Here is a 19,675-nt window from a genome sequence, read left to right as displayed (position 1 = left end):
TACTTCACAATGGGTATTTTGATATGACCCTATTTTTTGCTATCTATTTCAGTAATATTATTATCTCCAGCCTCCTCTCAGGGTAAAGGCTATTCCCAGCCTATTAATATAGCTATCACAGTGGGTTTTTTCCTTGTGTGTGAAGTTTGTAAGGATTTTCATATAATGATCTTTTTTTTCTCTCCCTGAGTGAGATATCCATAGATATATTATAAATACTGGATGTGTGTGTGTAATTATATATAGATATACACACAGACCGCTGTCTATAGGAGACAAACCAAATAAGGATGGAAGATGAGTGCATTCCCCTGCTCCCATCCTACACACACAATTTTCATTTAAAAATCCCTTCTAAAATAGCCCTTTTGAAGGTAAAGGTTCGCCTGATGCTCCTGGGCTGCTGTCGCTGGCTTCCAATCGGAGCATTAATGTTTCATAGAATGTGAGGCAGATCTGTGAGGATACATAGTGTCAGGGGAGCGTTCTTAGTGTATTAATAAGCTAGCAGATTTAAAAACAAACCGAAAAGGATGGGGTTTAAGGGCTTATTGGCAATGGCTTCTCATTATTGAAAATGTATATTTAGAAAATAGTGAATAATTACTTTCTATTCGATTTATAATAAATGAATTCAAGGTCAAATGTAATTCTGTAACATATAAAAAGACACACACACACACAAACAAACAAACAGAGACAGACAGACAGACAGACAGATAGATACAGACAGACAGAGAGAGAGATAGATAGATAGATAGATAGATAGATAGATAGATAGATAGATAGATAGATAGATAGATAGATAGATAGATAAATAGATAGATGTACACCCACACACAGTCAGTCAATGTATACAGACTGCTATGATGTTACTATAGACCCAGTGAGGAAGTCTGGTTCTGTGGAACTGGTTCTGTAAATGAGATGTCAGTCAATCTGTGGTGGAGAGAATAGGGTGAATGACATCATATCTGTATGTCTGTGAGCACACCACAAAGATACTCTCAGATACTTCAAACAGGGCTGTTCTGTGAGAGATATAATCTGGGGAGGCTTATCTTGATAGCACCAATACTGATGTGCAAATTAGACATTTGTCTCATAAATACACCGCTTGCAAATTATTCTACAAGCCTCCCGTTTAGTCTTTTGATGCAATACAAGTGTAGAAAGACATTGAGTCTGGTTCTCCCCCAGTAAGATGGGAGCAGTCCCTCCCTCCCCCGTCCCCCCCTGTAAGACAGCCAGCAGTGATCTAAGCGAGTCCCAATATGTGCAATATTTGATTAGTATCACTGCTATCATTTATTGGGTTTACATTTAACCCTTGCAGGGATCTTCATTTAGAACTCTCTGTTACTGGGTTCAAACCTGAGCAGGCACTCAGTCTTTCTTTGTGTAAATTGGAGTGAAGTCTCGCATGCTCGGAGTTCCTTTAACTCCTTTTTAATTTAATTCCTCTGGACTTTCTGAATTCATTCTGAATTTCGATTGAAACAACTGGCTTTACAGTATTTGCAGAAATATTAAAATGAGTCTATATTATAAAAGTAAGACAAAATGTACGGGCATTTATATTTAAATCGGTTTTTTTTTTTGTTTGTTTTTTTTTTTCCTTGTTTATTTTTATTTTTTAATTTAATTATTTTTATTTGGTAGTTTAAGTAATTTAATGGTGGCAGTGGTAAACAGAAATCCGAAGTTGACAATATGTGGAACAATTTTAATTCATTTTAATGAATTAACAAAAAAATGTCCTGGATCATTTCTTCTATTTGGCTATATGACCCTAAAACCGTCAAATTCGGTTTTCTACTAACCCAAAGTTTAGGGATGAAAATCCATTTTGTCATTTTAATTTTTTTTTACCAGCCTAGAGGTACATCTATCTATTATCTATTAACCATTTCGCTGCCACGTGAATCTCGCTGTATTGGCCTGAATGAAAGCGTTAACCATTTCGTAAGCGACTTTCAGTTAATTTTTGTATTTTATTTCATTCTTTTTTTTTGTTTACTAGTTTTTTTTTTTTTGTTTTTTTTTACACTGATTCTTTGCGTTCTATATAAAAGAAAAACAAATTACTTTTAAAAGTTGATATTTAAAAATATATATATTTTAAGTATCATAAAAAAACTAACAAATAGAATCAATCAACAAATAGAATAATTAGTAAATTAACAAATCATTTATTTAAATTGTTTAATTTACCCATATATCTCTATCTCTATCGAGGCAAACATGGGGTAAATATTTAGCATTAATACAAATTAAAATCCCAGCCTTCTGATTCCGAGATCAGCTTCTCCTGGATAGGTGGGTTATCGTTTGACTTTGATAAATAGGGCAATTTCATCAGCTGACCAAGATGAAACCTTGTAGAGAAGTGTCAGCCTCTCTGTTCAACAAATGCTCCATCTTATCGGACAGTTCTAGGTCACAATTATGGGGGCCAACAGCTACCTCTCCAGCTGTCTGATTGTAGTTTTAAGGTAGAAGTGTAGTTTCCTCTTCTATATTATTAGGTAGTCTGCATTTCTCAGGAATACATTGGTTACAATAATCAAATATCCGACTCCACAGGTTGTCTGGGAAAGTGCGTCAGTTTTTGCGTCATTCAGTATACCATAGTAGCTTTCCTATTTGAACTGGTTTGCGTACATGGTGACGCAGTTTGGCTGATTAAAATTAAAGACATAGTTTGCCAAAGAGTTGGCAAAGTACCTTATTTCCACAACACACAAAAAATGGTATCAGGATATCTGAAACAAATCCACACAAATGGAAGGGATCTCCTGCTTAGAATGAAACATTTATGGACGACGGTTTTATATAATACAATGTATTCAACATGAAAAGGAGGGAGATGTGTGTGAATTGGGGCATGACTTCATGTGATTGCTTCAATGTATATAAAAAAAAAATTAATGTTAAACACTTTGAAATGTTGGTTAGGTGGGGGTTTGCCAAACAGGATAGTGAATGCCAAAAACTGGACTTCTGAAGAGTCCCCAAATCTCTGTCTAACATTAAGCAGCCAAGGTCCCCCTGTGATTTTAACCCTTTCTGCGTTGTACGACTTCATTCAAAGCCTAACAGGGCCAGCTGCAGCCATTAACTCATGTGATGGCATGTCACTTTCGTCCCGATATAATGGGACCTTGCCCGGTTTGATATAAAGGGGTTAATTCGAGTTTTAATTGCTGACACAGTGATTTGTTTGGACTGTTACCTCACAGTTACTTCCCAAGTAAGTTGAAGAATGTTTGAGATTCAGTTCATTGACATTTTATGACTGGGGTCAGACCTCGCTCTTTCTGGGGGAGGGAGGGGGTTAATTTTATTTTACTGCCATTATCGATCTCAGTAAAGGGCACATGTTCCCCGTGTCCCAGGGAGGGCCAGTTACAAGACTTGTACACCATATAGAATTGTAAAGTTTGCCCTATGAGCCTGGGAGTCACAGTTTGGTGACATATGATAAATCAGCTCCTAGCTATGAGTAGCACTAATCACAAGTGCTCACTAATAACTCTTTGTGAACTCTGGGTCCTTGGTCTCTTTTACTACACAAGCCAAACAGTTTTATTCCTAAATGAGTTAAAGAGCCATTTACCTCTGTTGTTTCCTATTCATCAAGCCACAAGTCTAGGGTGCCCCTTATACAAAACTATTTGTTTTCCATACACAACCAGCTGGGTGCAATTTCACGTCTGAGATATCTATCTGAAAGACACCCTCATTTATTACAGCTACTTGTCAGAGAATCCATTTCCCCAACTTCTCTCCCTCTTCCTACATAGCTTTCTGTCCTTCTGAATAACTCGAGACCTTCTTAACTCTTCACGCCCCAGAGAGTTCCAGTAGCCTGTAACTGGTACAGAGTTAAACCATTTATTAACTCTTTTCTTGCTTAGCAGGCGAACCCCTCTTGTGACTATCAAGGGAATCTTTTATTTTTTATTTTTATTTTTTTGTTATTAACTGAGTTGACAGCCAACTGAGATCAAAATGGAAAATTTTAAAAATAAATTTAGAACAAACTTGCCAACAGTGGGGGAAAAAAAAAAACTATCGAAGTAGAATAATTTAAACAAAAATCTCCTAATAAATTGGATCATGTTTACAACTCGACCTTAAATTCGAATGTTGTACTTTCTCATCAAGTCACTGTTTAGTGAATAAACCCCAATGTATCCAATGTCCTTTTAACAGTTTATTTGCCAATCACTCTTTTTTTTTTGTATCACTTGATTTTTTTATTTTATTTTTTACAAGTCACGATTGTCTGCCTGCACCCCTGCAGCTTTTATTAATATTTGTGTTTAACCCAGGCCTGGTTTATGTGCTGAGATTGTCACAGCATCGAATTCCTCCTAGACTGTGTCCGTTGCTCATTTATCAACTAGTAATTACAAAGGTACAAAGATAGCCAAAGCTCAGCACCCTCTCCTTCATACCAATAAACAATTTAATTTGATTATTATCATTGAGGTTTTTTCCAAAGTTGCTCTAGATATCAAATTTAAATTTGCAGCCTGATCCTGTATTTTGGAGAATTTCTCTTATTAATCCTAATTATGCCCTGATAATATGAATGTATATTCCTGTAAGAACCTCCATCAGACTTAACCCTTTAACTGCCAGCAGGTGTGAGACCAATGCAAACTGTCTCTCAAAGGGACCATATTGGTCCACATGGGGAGGGGGGGGGGGGGGTGACAATGACAATATCCAATCATTCAGCTTTACTGTGAGCAATGCTCTGTGTTGATTTAGCTGTATATAACGTTTAAGGCTGATAATATCACTGCTCACTCAGATAAATAAAGCACTAGTAAAATCATGGGGTCATTTATTGATCCCCCCTTAGCTTTTGAAAAGAGGAAGGGTGGGGGAGTGAGAGAGGTGGGGGAAGGGAGAGAGAGTGAGAGACAGAGAAGGGGGATAGAGACAGGGAGAGAAATAAAGCAGGAGAGAGATTCTTTGGCGATGTGGTCTCTTTCCAGGCTAGCAAAGCTCATTAGCATTCTGATCCAATGAACCTACATTGACAACTAACAGAGATATCTAGCTCTCCAGCAGGCCTCCCCTCCTTTTGTCTTCAAATCTCTAAGACCTGCAGATTTATACATCAGAGAAGGAAAGTGAACTTCAGTTCAGCTCGAGGATATTTAGATATCTTGAAAAATTCGAATTTAGAATGTTTTCCTTGTTGCCAAAGGACTGTGAATAAATAAAAGCAAGAGGCATGTGTCCCCCCCAAAAAGTGCATCAAGCTTTAATCTAAAATATTCTAGGGGTGTTACATTTACTATAATATTCTTCAAAGTCCTCATTTGTTTAACAACAAGCTTTTACACCATTTGCATTATATCTGAGTTGGCCTATTATGTCAGGAAAAGGCCAGTATTTGATGAGATTTCTGTAACTGAAAATAAAAGCAGATTAATCCTAGCCTTGCTATGGTACCCTGGTGATTGCTCCCTGTATTGCTAATATCCCCTTCCCATTACTTGATTCCCATATCATAGACTCTTGTTTGTGTATATAAGAAATCATTGACGTTAGCAGGGCAGCCCACTCACATTACTTTATGTTGACAGATGTTTGTCACTTAGTAACTTTTCCCTAAGTTTTTTTTTTCTCTCTCTCTCACTCTCTCTCCCCTTAAGCCTTCTTCATAGCTCGCTTTTGTTGTTTTAAAATATGCATGTCTTTCAGGAATGCCAGTCACGAGTCCAAACTTTGTGTGCAACCTCCCACACAAAATGATCCCTTTATAGGGATCTAGATATGTCTCAATCTGCAGTCCAGTGAAAGCCTCTAGGCATAGACATCAGATCTAACTCCCAAATAACTCAGCACACAGCACTCTGCTCCTCCCAGAGAAGAAATATAGCTAACAATCACAGAAGCCAACGCTCACAGACAGAAGTATGAAGAAGAAAAGTAAGATTTGTTTTTCCCCTGTATTTTTTTTTATTATTACTTTTATGGAGATAGTATCAACATATTGTATTTAAATATTATTTGTTTTAATATTTTAACTGAGGTCCTGCTTCTAGAAGACAAGGTATGTCACTTCATTATACCTATAGAAAACTATATAAAATGTCCCAAATTCACAACTGTGGAAGGATCTGACATACAGATTGATTTTATTTTTTTTTGTATCAATCATTCTGTGTATTAAGATTTCTTAAGGATATTTAGTAACTTTTCAAAATAAAACATAAGAAAACTAATTTAAAGAAATAAACAAACATACTAACTGCTCTCATGCAACTGCAGGCTGTAAAAACAAACAATAAAACAAAAACAAAAACAAACAAACAAACAAAAGACAATTACTTAAATGAGGTGGTTTGTTTTAATTAATTTCATAATAAAACAAATAATAAAGAAAAACATGGCCTCTGACACAATGACCCCCTGCAAAACAAATGTTCTAAATAAACCTTGAGAGCTTGGACCAACTTTAACACTCATCTGTGCCGGAAGTGAAAAGTTGAAACTTTGTAATCAGGTGATGAGTTTGTTGACGAGTTTCTGCCATTTTCAAGTGACGTCACAGTCATGTGAGCAAATCCCCTTCACTTGAGTAGGGCTTCCCAACCCAAATAGGTAGTCCCCCAGTATTTTAACTGGAGGAGAAATAGAAGTTCTACTAGATGTCTACTGGGCAGTGGGGAATGGTGAAATATTTGTTTCTGGGGTTTGTTACCCTATAGCTGACATTTCTCTCTATGGGATTCACCATATGGGGAGCTTGAAGGCCCTGTGCAGTTCTAGGAGCTGATAATCTATGATCTTTCAGCAATATTTACATCCTCTTCTCTAATACACACCAGATGGTTTGCGACTGTGTCACCAAAGCCAGCCAGCTCCTGGGTTTGAACTCAGCAGCATTTTGTTGCAATCACACACCATGCTGAGAACAATTTTATTGGTGACCTATTTTTCATATTTGCAAAAAAAAAAACTGTGTATTTTAAATTTGGGGAAGTTTGAAACCCTCCTCTGTGGCCTCTCTGTAAAGTCTGGAGGTTCCAAAGAAGTATGATCTGTCAGACTGATTTTAGATAGAAGCCACATAGCACATTACATATAAATACAGGCATTCCATAGCATTTCATTGGTGACCACTAGAGTCTCAACTTAAAATATTTCACTCAATGTTACGATGACTTTGAAGTTCCTTATAGAAACAAGTGGATTTTAACCAGAATGATCTGGGTAACATTAACTATAAAATGAAACATTCTGTAAATGTTCCCATATACACAGTAAATAACACCCATAACATTCACACCCTGCCCCCTACACACAATACACAGGCTGTGATCACACAGATCATTTTAGGAAATAGTTTTTTTAAAAAAAACTGCCCATACATGTAAATTAGGAGTTCATTTTTCAATATATTCTTATATTACACATTTACCCTGAAATTCAAAATACTCTAATCTTAGATAGGGAGAGAAAGGGCACATACAAATAGTTATAAATTGGATGTTTGTGGTCGTTAAAAATGTCCTCTTCATTGATGGATGGGAAGTAGGGGAGAGGGGTCTGACAGGCACAAATACAATGTGATTTATTTTAAAAAAAAAAAAAAATACAAGAGAATTTTTTCCTCCATGAAACAGCATTTTCCATTTATTTATTTATTTATTTATTTATTTAAATCTGCTTTTGTCTGCTTTGGTAGAATCCCAGATGTTTATTTTACTGATATAATATACTATTTTTTTTTACTGAGAATACTAAACTCAAGCTACAGTAATTTCGAAAATAATAGAGGCGTCCTGAATAGCTTCCAATATTACACATGTACATGGTCATAAAAAAAAAAAAAATACGTGAAAAAAAATAACATCTGCTTTCTTAAAGCAGAGAGAGACAACTTGCTTTTTTTTTTTTTTGTTTTTTTTTTATATAATTGTCTTCTTCGTTCTCAAAAGAAATATGGATATATAAACTGGCATCCAATTGCCTAACATCTCAGTACTGGCTGCAGAATTTTAAAGGTTCTGATAATTTCTCTAAGCCATTTAGATCTGTCATTTTAAAAAGCTACTTAACCTTAGGCTGGCTGGAATTTTATGGTGGGGGGAGGGGGGAAGGGATTCAAACCATATGATATGTTTGAAATCATTAAATTGTGCATCAAGGATCAATTTAATCCTGAAATCCTGTGCATTTTTTTTTTTACATTGTTTTAATTATTTTTATTGTTTTTTTATTTTTTTTATTGGGATACAAATGTATTATTCTTGGATGTAAATGAGAGCAGATTACCTGTGTTTGATTTAAAACGTATTATTTTTTATTGCAATCATGCTGCTAGGTAAACACAATAATATCACCCCCAATTAATGGTGACCTTTGCTAGAATAGGGGGTAAGAAGGATGGAGAGGGTGACAGTGAAACTTTTATTCATTAGAATCTCTTTAATGTTTGTACAGGCAAATAACATTGCTATCTACAGAGGCTACCTCAATGTTTTGCAGATGTAAAACTTAGACCTGGAGTGACCTCTAATTTCCTTCTAAATCATTCTTAGCCCTCTCCCACTAAGGCCCTCTATAGTGCTTGAGACCAAAGAGGGGGTTTCAGGAGGGAGTCTTAACTTGACAAAGCTGGAGGCACTCTAGGGATTATTAGCTAAACAGTAGAAGGTGCTGAATTAAGAAAACAATTGCAAATTCAAGATAAAATAGCCACACTGAGACGATAGATAGAGTGGTAGAATGATCATTTAGATGGTTATTGTGGCCTACATTTTACAATTAGTTTTCTAATGTCAATATTTAATTCACTAGTTAGCAAATAAGACCTATCATGTGTGGGATGTATTGGTTATAATGACCCAGAACACCCCCCCCCCCCCCACCCAACCCCCCTATGTTAAATACTCCTCCCCCACTTCCCTGGCAAAGACACACAATGATATCATTGGAAGGGTTAAACTGGACCTAGAACAGTCCAAACAACAAATCTCTAGCTATATCGAGAACTCCAGACAGTATAAGGAGACATGGATTTACGTGTGTCTTTTGATCACCCCTGACCTTGACATCAGAGTGTCCCCAATATCTTATTAGACATAGCTAGCTCTGATCATTATATGCATATCAAAAATAAAGGAATATATTGAATTGATGCTTATTAGTGAGTGAGCAGTTGGCATTGTGTTTATTAGACATGGATACAGTTTTCACTCTATTGTGATATTCTAGAACCTCATCCAGAAAATGCCTGTATTTCATAAAACATGTTTACAAATTGGTATATATCCACGCGTGTGTTCCTCAGTGGATAGGTATGTACTGTGCATCTCTTTCTTTTTCTTCTTCTTTTTCCATCTTTCTTTCTTTGAAGGTATTTTCTGGGACTACACATTATTTACTAAATGCCCCTTGTGCGTGTGTTTCCCACTGCCTCTCTAGATGTATCAGTCTCTGTCTCTGTCAGTGGTGCTGTGTTCTGTTTGCATTTGTTCAGAGTGGGTCTGTGTGTGTGTGTGTGTGTGTGTTTGTTTGTTCCACTGTTGCCTAGCTGTCTGTTTGTGAGCCCAGCGTCTTGGGCTGCCTTGTGGATGCATTGACAGCAGGTTAAAGAAATGGCCCCTTTCTGAGTGACAGGACCCCTTTACAAAGGCCACACTGCTGATGATATGAATAGGGGGGGTTTCAAGCATCTATTCTGCTATCACGTCTCATGCCTGTCTGTTTGCTGCCAATCGAAAAATATATTTTCCTTATTTTTTTTTATTTTTTTAAATATAGTATATATAAATATACACGTCTAACACTAAATCACTTTTTATCTGGATAGATTCTAAGCAAATAGGGGGGGGGGGGGAGTGAAAGTTTGGGTCCATATTTATGGGAAGAATTCAAAATAGACGGACCAGCAGGGGTAGTCACGCTTGGAAATAGGGGGTCTTTTCTTTAAAATTGTGTGTTTATGGGAAAATACAAGAAATATTTCCCAGGGTGTCAGTGATCTATAGATAACAAAAGTTGACACATCTTTTACTCCTGAACTTGCAGTGAAAGTCTCCCCACCCGGCAAAAGCCAGTCTGGTAGCAGCTTAATCCCCACAGACAAAGACATATTAACACAGCATTCAGTATCTCAGTAAGATCAGGTAAGTACCAACATTCAGGGTTTTTTTTTGGTTTTTTTTTGTTTTTTTTACCAATAATGATGAACAGACACGGGCATCTAGGGGTTAAATTCTAGCAAGTTAGCAAAAAATAAATAAATATGATTTACTATTATTTTTTTAAATGGAAAATGGGGGGAGAGGGGGGAATGGGGGGAAACGAGAGAAGGTGTAGATTCCATTAACCCTTAGGGTCACCTTAGTGATAGGGGAAAAAGGAGATGGTGGGCATGAGATGGTTAATCTGGCACTGAAAGGGGTCACTGTAGAGCATTTGGAGATGAAATCTGCAGCACATTGCACCTTGATGCCTTCAAAGCAAATATTAAAAGTAGGTTTGATATATGATAGCTGTTCTGTGACATTGTAATGATGAAACTCGCCAGGCAATGCATCTTTTCAATATGTACAAACACAGATTTTTATTATTAACACAGCTCTGCGGTGTGGACATAATAACCCCATTAAGGAAAAAAAAATCCCAACAACTTTACCTTCAGTAATAATTCATTTATAATAAATAACTGTTTCCATAATATTTTTTTTTTCATTTCATGTCTTTAATGTTGACTATTTTGGGATACGATTGATGCTTTTTCGATTACTGTGTTTTTTTGCGAAACAGCTTCTAAACTGATAAAAGGATTTGAAAGACAATATTCTGAGTAATATTATTGATGAGTTCAATTAAAGGACAACTAGTGAGAGAATTGTCTCAGTAAGACAACCAAAAACTGTCTGAGCTAGTAACTTCTACCACCTTGGATGCAATGAATCAATGTTACATTAAGCTCTCGGTCACAGTTGGAGGGGGGCTTACAGGAAAGTAACAATATAAGTATCATTTTTATTTCAAACACATTTTATATAAATTCACTTGGACCACGTATGTCCAAAGGCAATCTCTAAAAAATGTAGTCTAATTAATCAAATGTGTATCAAACATTCAGATATGTAGCTGATGCACAAAATCAATAAATACATTTAAAAAATAAATAAATTAAAAAATAATAAAATATATGTGTGTGTTTATTTGTTTGTGTGGTTATACGTATATGATCATGTTACAAATTGTTTAACTTGTCTAAATAAATATTTATAATCCACACGATGGTCAATTTAGGCAATAAACTAAACACTTTTTTTTAATAATCATTTATTTAGTTGTGTTCAATATTCCAGTTCTATTTATAAATCTGCACACATCATGTGCCTTTACATTAGAACCAGTGTGGTGTCCTGCTCATACACTTGCCATTCGTGCTCATGGCATTCCTAGATCAGGAATTTAACACCTTGGTCCCAGAAATGCATTATTATCACAATGGGGGGAATTCAGCAAACCAAAGCTGGCTTGAACCTTGCAAAGGGCAAAATGCATTCGAGTTTGGCAAATCAATCTCTACTAAACCCAATGCTAATTGTTTAATGCAAAGCAACATTACTCTGTTTAAAATATAGCACTTGTATATTAGTCTGAGTGTTTCATGACATGCCACAGGCTAAGCTTTTATTGATAAATGATCACACACACTGTGGATTTATTAAATAAAACTATATCCCCAGCAGCAAGCAAGGAAGGGAAAGACTCAATAAAGAGAGTGAGGATTATTATTTATTATTGAGACACAAAACACTGAGATACTGGACAATACCTTGCTGGACCACATGGCAGGTAAATGGTTAAATTAAGATAGAGGGAGAGGTCAGACCCTCCATGGCTTATTCTGTGAGCTGCCACCAGTTCTCTCTGTGGGGTGGACTGTCCCCCCCTGTCACTCCCATGCCAACACAGACACACACAATGACAAAAACACTGAGTTCTGCAACTTTCAGGCTGTGAGTGGAATCCTGGGAAGATTTGAATGATGATGGGAAGATGACTGTGAATGGGATTATGGGGGCGGTGAATGGATGTATTGCAGACAAGGACAGTGAGAGGAGGTGCAACCATCACTGGGGAAGGATGAGCTCAGGGAAAGTAAAGCTCATTTAGAAACCTCTGGTTTTTTGGGGGGTTGTTTTTTTTTTTTGCAGAGGTGTGCAGGTCCATGCCAATTTACTAGAGTGTCTATACACCAGAGATAAGTCCAGGTGAGAGCTCACAGCGGTATGATACCCTGTGCCAGCATTGAAGAGAGTGGAAGGAATTCTTATTTCAAACGAGCTGCAGTACTATACGTGTCTGCTAGGTGGCGCTCTTAGTCTCAGAGGAGAACAGAACGTGTGAAAGAGGGGAAAATACTAAGGAAAATCGCATTTTATTTCTATAAAGTAACTAGAATAAATGTATTCACGGTTTCTGTGTGTGTATATTATATATACAGGTGTGTATTCTATGATTGACTTGCTAGTATGCTCCCACACACATATATCTATCAGATCACATGATATTAACTGATATCTTCAATTTATCCTTTAAGATAATATTCAGTACAATTCCAAACTGCTCTCCATGATGACAAATTAATATTATTAATGTGAAAAAAATAAAAAAATAAATATTATTAATGTGATATTAAATGAATCAATCTTGGACTTCATTTCTTTACCTACCAATGCACTTATTTTTAATTATAGACTAAACTATACTAGATTTAAAAAAAATAAATTAAAAAAAATGTCTAAAAGATAAATTGTAGGAGGGGTGGGGGAGGGAGGGGAGTGAGCAAAGTATTGATATAAAAAAACACCAACATATGTAATGTATCTATATTACCCCCCAAGCTCCATCATCGAACTAGATGTTTAACAGTTCATAGAGACATACAGTGAATGCATGCATGGAAGGGTTGTAGGTAGGTAAAGCCCCTAAGTAGACTGTCAGCCCCAGGAATCAGGTAGCTTGAAAGGATTATACCATCAACTTGTTAGGTTTCAAAGCTTAGGAAATAATAGTTTAAATAACGGACTAAGTGCCTTTTTAAATCTCCTTCGATATTTATTTGGATGCAAAGTGGAAGGAAACCCATCCCATTAACCAGTTAGAGTACTAGTGATAAAAATAACTACACAGTTATAGTGGGGAAATTATAGCGACTGTTACATAGAATTCTTCTGGTCAAACGAGCTTGTAGAGAAATCCTTGTTAAATAACTTAATCATAAACTCAAAGAACAAAATCATGATAAGAATATATATATATATATATATATATATATATATATATATATATATATATATATATATAAATATAAGGCTGGTACTGTCTGAAATAATAGAAAAAAATGATGTAAAATAAATGTAAAAAAATAATTTGAAAATTCAAATGGTTTGATCAGAATAAAAACGTGTTTAAAGTAAAGGTTCAAACTTCTATATATTAAACAGAATAATCTAACACAACTGCCCTATTTCATCAACCTCCCAATTTCCCTAAATGTTTTACCTATTAACAGGGAAACAAATGGGAAAATTATGAACCACAACACGTCACACAGCCCCAAAGAATTCACTTATGTTTCAAAGGTTATCGAAAAGAAGTGGGAACAAGTGAAATAATAATACGATCTCCTGTAACTATATCGTTTAAAGAAATGCATTTTAATGTATAAACTATTGTTATTAAAAAACACAGAATTCAAGTGACAGCATCTGTTGTTTTATCTTGAAAACGTCTTATAATGTTTATATTGTTTTTGTTTCTTATAACAAAGTATTTCATTTTGATATCGAAATTCCTGATTATATAAAATATTTCTAATTCACCAAATACAATACTTTATTTGATAACTGGTTTTGCAACATTAGATTTAATGCTAATCATTTGAACTTGTCTGTCAAGTCCCTTTGCAACAGTTTGAGCAAAATATATATCCTTTTTAGTCAGTTTAGTTATATATTATACCTTTTATATATTTTTTCATATGACAGTTCAGTAGGTTTTATCTAAAATCTCCTATTACCTGCACATTAGTCGTTAACATTTAAACTATTTCAGATTTATTAATTGTTAAGTATTTTAACAATTTACAATTTTAATTAGATTTATCTTACTTTAAGTTAAGAGATATAATTTTTGGAGAATATTTTGTATCTTCTAAACCAATTGATCCCAAATCTTAATTTTAATTTCTTTAATGAGAATACTCTTCGCTCAGAGGGAAATATATATTCGATTTTCTGTTTATTTAAACTTAAAAACAAAAACAAAAAAAAACACAGTAAAGTTATATGTTCTTATTATTATGATTAAACAATTAAAATACAGAGAATAAACATTCAAGGGGTTCCATTTAAACCCCCCAAATCTCCTTATTATTATTGTTGCTTAAAGCAAATGTATCTTACAAATCTGAAAAGATACATTCGTTCCATGTGACTTCATAATGTCAAGTAATATTCCAAAGAAAATTCTGAATTCAACTAAAAACAGTTTTTTCGCTTTCCTCTCTTTAAACACCATCTGAATAGTTACATTTATAAGTGTATATATATCTATAATATGTATATATAAAATATTGTTCAACAGGTTTACAATGAAACGAAGATTATACACAAATGGTTACAGTGTATCAGCAAACAAGTATAGATTACCACTGCACAACTAGTTCGAATAAATAGGGTTAGTTATCAAAGTTTCTTTCAATAGCCTGATATGAACTATTGTGTTCATTATTATTACCATATTAATCGGCATTTTGATAAATAAGACACATATAGAGAGACAGACAGAGTGCGTTGTATGTGTGTTTGGATATAGGTGTGTGTTTGTATATAGGTGTGTGTCTATATATGTGTGTGCTTGTATATCGGTCTGTGTATATATGTGTGTTTGTATATATGTGTGTGTGTATATTGGTGTGTTTGTATAGAGGTGTGTGTTTGTATATATGTGTGTTTGTATACAGGTGTGTTTGTATATATGTGTGTGTGTATATTGGTGTGTTTGTATATAGGTGTGTGTTTGTATATATGTGTGTTTGTATACAGGTGTGTATATATATGTGTGTGTATATAGGTGTGTGTATATATGTGTGTGTGTATATATGTGTGTGTATATAGGTGTGTGTGTATATGTGTGTGTATATAGGTGTGTGTATATATGTGTGTGTGTATATATGTGTGTGTATATAGGTGTGTGTATATATGTGTGTGTGTATATATGTGTGTGTATATAGGTGTGTGTATATATGTGTGTGTATATAGGTGTGCGTATATATATGTGTGTGTATATAGGTGTGTGTATATATGTGTGTGTATATAGGTGTGTGTATATATGTGTGTGTATATAGGTGTGTGTATATATGTGTGTGTATATAGGTGTGTATATATATGTGTGTGTATATAGGTGTGTGTATATATGTGTGTGTGTGTATATATGTGTGTGTGTATATATGTGTGTGTGTATATATGTGTGTGTGTGTATATATGTGTGTGTATATAGGTGTGTGTGTGTATATATGTGTGTGTGTATATATGTGTGTGTATATAGGTGTGTGTGTATATGTGTGTTTCTATATATGAGACAGAGGAGACGGCCACGCGTTGTAGATAGGTGGGGGGTATTTAGAACAATTTTCGGTGGGTGAGGGGGTTTCTTTTACTCTAAATACCAAACCAATAAAGGTTGCTGGCGCTCCAGCCTCCAGGCATTAAGAGATGGGAAATTGGGCTTTGGAAGAGAGCTTGGTTAACGCTTTCCTTGCCATTCCTGTCTGTGGGTGGCTCTCTGGCAGGGAGTGGGTTAAGCAGACAGCTAGCACTGAGTGCAGTCAGGTATTAGGAGCTGCCAGATAACTTGCTGTCAGGATCTTAGCAGAGGTTAGGGCTCGATGCTATTGGTCCCCAGTGGCTCTAATTAACGAGCTGTCTGGGATAACTATAGCTCATCAAATGGTAGTCTGACTTAGATCAGCAGCCCAGGTGTATGTACTATATAACGTCTTAGTATACTTACTGTGTTCCTTCCTAATATACTTACTGTATTCCTTCCTAATATACTTACTGTATTCCTTCCCAGTATACTTACTGTATTCCTTTCTAATATACTTACTGTATTCCTTCCTAATATATTTACTGTATTCCTTCCTAATATGCTTACTGTATTCCTTCCCAGTATACTTACTGTATTCCTTCCTAATATATTTACTGTATTCCTTCCTAATATTCTTAATGTGTTCCTTCCCAGTATATTTACTGTATTCCTTCCTAATTTTCTTACTGTGTTCCTTCCCAGTATACTTACTGTACTCCTTCCTAATAGTCTTACAGTGTTCCTTCCTAATATACTTACTGTATTCCTTCTCAGTATACTTACAATATTCCTTCCTAATATATTTACTGTATTCCTTCCTAATATTCTTACTGTGTTCCTTCCCAGTATACTTACTGTATTCCTTCCTAATATATTTACTGTATTCCTTCCTAATATTCTTACTGTGTTCCTTCCCAGTATACTTACTGTATTCCTTCCTAATATTCTTACTGTGTTCCTTCCCAGTATACTTACTGTATTCCTTCCTAGTATACTTACTGTATTCTTTCCTAATATACTTACCATATTCCTTCCTAATATACTTACTGTATTTCGTCCGAGTATACTTACTGTATTTCTCCCTACAACATTTACTGTATGTCTGCCAGGCTATGGGCTCAGCAATCTAAATATGTGTATATATAGTCAACAGGCAGGGGATTAAGCGATAAAAATATGTGTACTTGTAACGAACCCTGAAGTGGTAGCTATGGTTTCGTATGATTTGAGCCTAACGGCTGAGAGCCAGGGTGATTATAGCTCGCCGTTCAGTACTTCTGGTCAGTAGTTAAATTCCCAAGAAACGAAATCCTCTAGTACAGCTTTCCCCAAGTAGCAATCAGGTACCCAAACACCAGCCGAAACATGATGAAGGGTGTAACAAGACTGAAGTTTAATGAGACCACACAGGCTTTTAAGGGGACCTCCCACAGTAGACAAATCAAATAGCCAATCATAAGGTATAGTTACACTTAAACACTCCCTGTCTCCGCCTGTGAGATAATGAGATAATTTAAGGAATAACCCAATTATCTCCAGGTGAAGTGCATACATTTTCCCCAAAATTCAGAACACCCCTCTATGCTTAAGGTATCCCCACAAATGTCACATCCCCTGATAGCCCCGATCTGGGGGAGCAACATATTTAACTTTCACCCAGATCGGTTCAGGTTTTTTTAAAAAGTGTGGAAGTCTTAAGTTACCGACCGCACACAAAGCTCTTGCCCAAAATAGTTCCACAAATTCAGCGTGTGCGGTCGGTCAATTCTGAAAATGTTAAATAACGCTAAAATCCACGAATGGAGCCTCCTGGCTCATAGGAGCGATTGTTCCCCTCCTGTGAATACATCAAAGTACCGAAAAGCGCTCTCCTAGCTGTTCGGGAAATACAGTTCCATTGTTCGTATGCTTGAGACCGGTGTTCGGGAAGTCATGTGTCCGATTTTAGTTCCAGACACTCGACGACCAAGTCCCACTGCCTTTGTCCCGAACAAACAAGATGGCCGCCATTTTCTCCGCCCTGTGGCATTCGTATATACAAATTGCGGCCACCCTGAGAGAGCGCTTAATTGACGAGCTCTTTTGAAGTCAATGAGCCAGGAGGGTGGTCTGTGTTCGGTAGTTTCAATCTACCGAACCAACGTGGCATAAACTAACCGAATGCTAAACAGATGAATGTTCAGAGAAAACCCCGATCTCCTGGTGGGTTTTTTCACAGTACTAAATAGCTTATTTGCTGGGGACTCAGCAATCTATGTACTGCATTGTCTGCCAAGCTCTGGACTCAGCAATAAAAGTATGTGTATATATGTACCTAACTGGCAGGGGACTTAGCAATATGTACTGTATGGATTCAGTAATCCAACTATGTGTACTATATACCTTACTGTCTGGGGGCTCAGCAATCTATGTACTATATACCTTACTGTCTGGGGACTTAGTAGCCTACGTACTATATACCTTTCTGTCTGGGGACTCAGCAATCTATGTACTATATACCTTAGTTTCTGGGGACTCAGCAATCTATGTACTATATACCTTACTGTCTGGGGACTCAGCAATCTAGGTACTATATAACTTACCATCTGGGGACTCAGCAATCTATGTACTATATACCTTACTGTCTAGGGACTCAGCAATCAATGTACTATATACCTTACTGTCTGGGGACTCAGCAATCAATGTACTATATACCTTACTGTCTGGGGACTCTGCAATCTATGTATTATATACCTTACTGTCTGGGGACTCTGCAATCTATGTACTATATACCTTACTGTCTGGGGACTCAGCAATCTATTTACTATATACCTTACTGTCTGGGGACTCAGCAATCTATGTACTATATACATTACTGTCTGGGGACTTTGCAATCTATGTACTGTATACCTTACTGTCTGGGGACTTAGCAATCAATGTACTATATACCTTACTGTCTGGGGACTCTGCAATCTATGTACTCTATACCTTACTGTCTGGGGACTCAACAATCTATGTACTATATACATTACTGTCTGGGGACTCTGCAATCTATGTATTATATACCTTACTGTCTGGGGACTCTGCAATCTATGTATTATATACCTTACTGTCTGGGGACTCTGCAATCTATGTACTATATACCTTACTGTCTGGGGACTCTGCAATCTATGTACTATATACCTTACTGTCTGGGGACTCAGCAATCAATGTACTATATACCTTACTGTCTGGGGACTCTGCAATCTATGTACTATATACCTTACTGTCTGGGGACTCAGCAATCTATGTACTATATAACTTACTGTCTGGGGACTCTGCAATCTATGTACTATATACCTTACTGTCTGGGGTCTCTGCAATCTATGTACTATATACCTTACTGTCTAGGGACTCAGCAATCAATGTACTATATACCTTACTGTCTGGGGACTCTGCAATCTATGTACTATATACCTTACTGTCTGGGGACTCAGCAATCAATGTACTATATACCTTACTGTCTGGGGACTCTGCAATCTATGTACTATATACCTTACTGTCTGGGGACTCTGCAATCTATGTACTATATACCTTACTGTCTGGGGACTCTGCAATCTATGTACTATATACCTTACTGTCTGGGGTCTCTGCAATCTATGTACTATATACCTTACTGTCTAGGGACTCAGCAATCAATGTACTATATACCTTACTGTCTGGGGACTCTGCAATCTATGTACTATATACCTTACTGTCTGGGGACTTAGTAGCCTACGTACTATATACCTTACTGTCTGGGGACTCAGCAATCTATGTACTATATACCTTAGTTTCTGGGGACTCAGCAATCTATGTACTATATACCTTACTGTCTGGGGACTCAGCAATCTAGGTACTATATAACTTACCATCTGGGGACTCAGCAATCTATGTACTATATACCTTACTGTCTGGGGACTCTGCAATCTATGTACTATATACCTTACTGTCTGGGGACTCTGCAATCTATGTACTATATACCTTACTGTCTAGGGACTCAGCAATCAATGTACTATAT

This window comes from Pelobates fuscus, chromosome 5 (assembly GCF_036172605.1).
Source record: "Pelobates fuscus isolate aPelFus1 chromosome 5, aPelFus1.pri, whole genome shotgun sequence".
In the NCBI taxonomy this organism is placed as follows: Eukaryota; Metazoa; Chordata; class Amphibia; order Anura; family Pelobatidae; genus Pelobates; species Pelobates fuscus.
Note: the sequence above shows the minus strand (reverse complement) of the source record.